Source organism: Cnephaeus nilssonii (assembly GCF_951640355.1).
Source record: "Cnephaeus nilssonii genome assembly, chromosome: 8".
Taxonomy (NCBI): Eukaryota; Metazoa; Chordata; class Mammalia; order Chiroptera; family Vespertilionidae; genus Cnephaeus; species Cnephaeus nilssonii.
This window is the reverse complement of record NC_137079.1, coordinates 27,053,103-27,058,946: the sequence shown is the minus strand read 5'-3', so window position 1 is coordinate 27,058,946 and position 5,844 is coordinate 27,053,103.

Below are 5,844 nucleotides of genomic sequence, written 5' to 3'. Positions count from 1 at the left end.
GCCCCCTGGTGTCCACCGCCCGCCGGACACCTGGAGGCCCGACGCTGCCACGTAAAGCCCGAGTTCTGGCGCAAGGCAGATTCCAGACCCGGTGCACCAGACGGGTCAGTCTCCTCCTCTAGCTTCTTCTCCACAAACGTAAGAGGACGGATGTGTTGACCTATCACTGTCTTAGACCAGACGCGCAGCCTCGTGCTGGGTACGGCAGAGAGGGTCCCGGTCAGTGGTTTACAGAGGGTGGTCCTCAGACCAAATGCTGATGCTTCACATCTCCAGGGAAACTATTAGATGTGAACATTTTCGGCTCCATCCCAGACCTGCAGGGTGGTCTACCGATCTGTGCTTAGCCAGGCCTCTGGGCGATGCTGATGCCCTGCAGGTTGAGAACCACTGGAAAGTCAGAGCAGAAAAGCTGACCTTCTCGCATTCAGACGCCCCAAAGGAGGAGCCCTGGGATGGGAAACAAGCCTATTAAATAGTATTTTTTTTAAAGAACATAAAAGAAAGTGGGTGAGATATGAGAAACCTTGAACATAGGAACTTTGAACAGAAAAGTAATCTGGATGTAACTGACAAGACAGGAAATTAAGGAAAGAAATGAATAAAGTTAAGTGCAGTCAGTTCTGCTATAATACATTAAAAAAAACAAATATATTTCAGTATGTTTGATGTATTGGAAATTATTTGAGTATTGCATCATTTCCCATTTGTTTGTATGATTTCATCCTGGAGAGACACAAGGTGAATGCAGAAAACTGCACCAGCTGAGCCACACTGCACAGGAATGATCACACACATGTGCACTCCCCTCACATCTGACAGTGTCTTCAATTCATCCAGTAAGTTTGAGCCACATGCATCCACACCTGGCGTTGCAACTTTCCAATCGATTTCAGCTAATTCTCCAGCACTTCACAATAACTCACAAGCTGCAACCCTTCCAATGCCCACTTCCACAGCAAGCTTCAGGTGTTTTCCAAGGTAAACAGCCATAAAGTTTAAAGCTGTACTGCCATTTTCTTTTAACTGATTACATTTTTGAGTGTTGTATCTCTAACCCCATTTTTACCATATGCCCCCGTTTTTTATTCGTGACTTTGTGTGGCAATGTGATGTAGGGACACAGCATCACGTTCTAGCAGAACTGACTGAACAAAGGTTTTAAGTGGGTTTCAGGTGGAAGAATAGTAGCATCATGAACAGAGCAGATCGAGTAGGGAGAAGACATCTTAAAGTTGAAATGGAGGGGTAGTCCAAGTTAGTATGCAGCAGGTGAGTGGGCAGTAATAAAGATTCCCCATATACAAGAATTATCTCCCTCAAAGGATCCTGTGACACTCTGGGAAAGGATGTTCTCTCCAAGAGAGAGAACACACAGAGAAAAGAGCCACATCTGAGTTCTTGGAAACTGTGATTTCAGGACTAGAGGAAGCTTTTAAAAGAACAGAGAATCTGTGAAAGCTAATTAGGGAGAGAGTTAAAAAAGGACAAGACGGGCTGATTCCTGTTAAGATGGAGTAAACCCATGCAAACGTTTCTCTCCTTCTGAATGCAACTAGAAAACCTGACAATAACTCTGCACAGTTGCCGGGCGCCTCTGAAAAGGGGACATCACCAGATCAAAGGACAGCAGACTTTGAAGCACCACTGACTGGTCATGACGTCATTGTTTTTCTGCTGGTTTCCTCTGGCCTGAACTCAACACAGCCCCAAACCTGGACGTGAGCACTGCGGGGCAGAAAGACACCTGGAGAAAGCCCCTGGTTCTGGCTCATAAAGCGGAAATGGGAATTTCTAAAATTCAGGGTGGAGAAAATTATTTTTTTTCTCCCTTTCCTTTATTTAATTCCCTTGCACCCCAACCCCCCAAAAAAACCTGTGGCAGGAGCAATGGTAGGGGCAAAAGTGGCTGGATATAGAAAAGTAGGAGCCAAAACCGAGAGGGAGAGAGAGAGTGAGAGAGAGAGAGAGAGTGAGAGAGAGAGAGAGCACTATCTTTTTTTCTAGTCAGTGCATTGTAACTCCAAGAGGGCAGGGACAAACTCCATTGCTTTTCTTCTTTTTTTCTGTTTTCCTGTTGCTGTGGCACAATTGTGGAAGTAGGCAGTTTCTCACCTGAAATGGGAGGTCTCTGGCCAGAGGACTAAAATGAGGAACCCCAGACAATTGGAAAGACAGTGGAAAGGGAGGGGGCCAGGAAAGCAACTCCGTAAAGTTGTTTGTGCACTCTTGGGCTCACCCCTGACCATCATTATCTGATGCTAATTGGCTTACCACAGGCTTTGGGAACAGTGTTGACGAACAGACTTCTGCTCAGGCCCAGACTAACTACTGGGTGATGCACATCAGACAAATCCAAAAAGCACTACAAGAATCTCACAACTGCACTGACTTTGGAACATAGCACAGAAGGAGGTTTGGAACTTGCAGCCTACACCTAGATAGGGCAAACACTTGTTAAAATAAAAATACTGATATTCTCCATAAAATTTAAACAAGCTTCAGAATCTCATGTTCTAAATTCCCAGGATACAGCCCCAAATTACTAGGCATATGAGTATCCCCCAAATCTCAACTTGCATAGGAAAAGACAGTCATCAATGACAAAATGACCCAGATGTTGGGATTATCTGACAAGGATATTAAAAGTTATTTTAAAAATGCTCAAAACAATTAAAATAGAAGTTAAAACGTGCTCAAAACAAAAATTAAAATATCAGTAAAGAAACATATTAAGAATAAAACATTTTAAAACTGAAAAATATAAAACCCCAAAACTCACTGAATAGATCCAATAGCAGAATAGAAGTGACAAAGGACAGAGTCAGAGAACTTGAAGACAGATGAATAGAAATGATCCAATCTGTCTAACAGAGAGAAAAAGATACACAGGTGGTAAGGGGTGGTGAACAAGCCCTGGCCTAGTAGCTCAGTTGGTTAGAACATTGTCCTGATACACCAAGGTTATGTGTTCAATCCCTAGTCAGGGCACATACAAGAAGCAACAAGCAACCGGTAAATTCATAAATAAGTGGAGCAAATCGATGTTTGTTTTTTTCTCTTTCCTTCTCTATCCCTCTCTCTCTAAAATCAATCAATAAAAAAATGTTCTTTAAAAAGAACAGAACCTCCATCACCTTTGGGACAAGAACAAAAAGTCTAACATTCTGTCATAGGAGTCCCACAAGAGAAAGTAATATATATATTTGATGAAATAATGGCTGATAATGTCCCAAGTTTGATGAAAACATCTCTACAGATTCAAGAAGCTAAGCAAACAGGATAAATCCAAAGATACCTATACCTAGACACATCAAAATCAAGTTGAAAACTAAAGACAAACTAAAATTTTGAAAGCAGCCAGAGAAAAATGATGCTTAACCAATCAGTGAACATTCCAACGACAGTAGACTTTTCATTGGAAACCATTGAAGGCTAGAGGAAGTGGCAAAAGATTTTTCAAGAAAAGAACTGTTAGCCAAGAATTCTATATCCAGTGAAAATATCCTTCAGGAATGGTGAAATAAATCCCTTCTCAGACGAAAAAACTAAGAAAATTTGCAACCAGTGGACATACTTCAAAAGAACTGCTGGAAGAAATTTCTTCAGATAAAAGAAAAATGACACTGGAAAGAAACTTGGAACATCAGGAATGAAAGAAGAGTAGCAGAAATGGAAAGTATCTGGGTAAATATAAAAGACTACTCTTGAGTTCTTTAAAATATGTTTGGTGATTGAATGCAAAAAGTATAAAATTGTCTGATGGATTTTCAATGTAAGTTTGTTCAAGGTAACATTATAGGTGGCTCATTTGGAATATATTGGTTTGTTGAGTTATGTAGATCTCCCAATTGTTGACATAATTAACTATACAATATTTTAAAGTGACACTCATTAGTAATATCACTTTGATTCATTAGAAAAGAAAGGTCTATAGGTATTAAGAAGCTGTCAAGCTCACTATGGTAGATTAAAATTTTCACTTGAAAGCTCAAATTCTCTCATTGGCAAAACACTCAGTTGTTTGTTTTCTTTGAAGTGACAAACTCACTTCATTAATTTTTGAGAAAAATGTATGCCAGCCATTTAAAGTATGAAAAACCAGCTTTCAGTTGTTCTTTCAAGTAAAAATGGCATTCCATAAAAAGATGCCACATTTTGTTGGTCCAATGAAAATTGCTCATTAGGAGATGGTCCTCATTAGGAGTATCAACGCCTAAAATTATTATACATTTAAATCATGGAGGCTCCTCGCCTGACTCAATGCTCACTAAGTATCTTTTTGATAAATTGTCACCTTGTTAAACTTCAGACAGAACATGTGAAATGGTTAGGCTGATGTAACTGTTTGGTCTGCTTCTGTTACATTTCTCAATGTAAATTGGTTAGGCTTTTTATTAAACAGTCTCTATGAGCTTTGAGTCAGGAGGCCTGAAACCAATCAATATGGGGACACTAAGATAGTTTCTGAGAGTAAATGTTATCTTATGAAAACTTCTCATATAGTTTTTGTATCTTATGAAACCTTTGAAATTGTCTACATAGGGATGATACTTTATGACAATTTTAATAAGAATCAGAGATTATGGAGTCTAAAAACAAAGACATGGAAAATATCTGTATCTCTATCTATCTATCTATCTATCTATCTATCTATCTATCTATCTATAAAGAGGTAATATGCAAATTGTCTGGGACGCCATAATGTCATGACCACTCAGGAGGAGGCTGCGCGCACAGGTGGGCAGGAGGGGACTGCGTGTGTGGTGAGGCCACAGATGGTGCAGGCCACGACCCAGAGAGAAGAGGGCCTGCCCGCCGCAGCGTGTTGGCAGTCCTGCCTCTGCGCGTGAGCTGCAGAAGAAACACCTTTTCTGACCGCTCGTTGGCTAAGCTCCCGGTACACCACTCGCAGTGTTCTTGGTAACTTGTGTAATAAGAATCCAAGAAGGTGATCTAGGGTTTTTCCACCTCACTCCTGGAGGAAAAAACGAAGGTCTGCTGCTGAAGGGGATAAGAAATGTCACATCCTGCCCTAGCCAGTTTTGCTCAGTGGATAGAGCCTCGGCCTGCAGACTGCAGGGTCCGGCTTTGATTCTGGTCAAGGGCATGTACCTAGGTTACAGCTGCTCCCTGGCTGGGGCCCAGGTCAGGGCTCATGCAGGAGGCAACCAATTGAAGTGTCCCTCTCATATTGATGTTTCTGTCTTTCCCTCTCTTCCACACTCTCTAAAAATCAATGGAAAAATATCCTCAGGTGAGGATAAAAAAGAGAGAAAGAAATGTCATATCCTATGAAAGAGACATCTTGAAAATGCATAAAGAAAGTTGTCATTTTTTCGTGGTGAAGGGACTGGAGTCCGTGTTGATGAAAACACCTTGGTGGCTGTGGTGGCCAGCAGTGGCAGCAGCAGCGGGGTGATGGGTGCAGCGCCTTCCCCTGATCAGCCCGGTAGCTTCCCGCAGAGGGGAGCGGGCCCAAGTTGTCAGTAGGACATCCCCTGAGGGCTCCCAGACTGTGAGAGGGGGCAGGCTGGGCTGAGGGACCATGACCCCCCCCAGTGCACGAATTTTCGTGCACCGGGCCTCTAGTCTATAATAAAAGCGTGATATGCTAATTAGACCGGATGTCCTTCTGAATGAAGCCGGGGCTGCGAGGGAAGCCTGGATCCCTGGTGCCTGACGGCAGCTGGAGGGAAGCCCGGGTCCCGGGTGCCAAAGGGAAGCTGGTGCCAGCAGCCAGGGGGGAAGGAAGGCCTACTCTTGCATGAATTTCATGCATCAGGCCTCTAATTTAAAATAAAATGCCACATATTTTCTCCAGAAAGTTATTAAAATATTAAA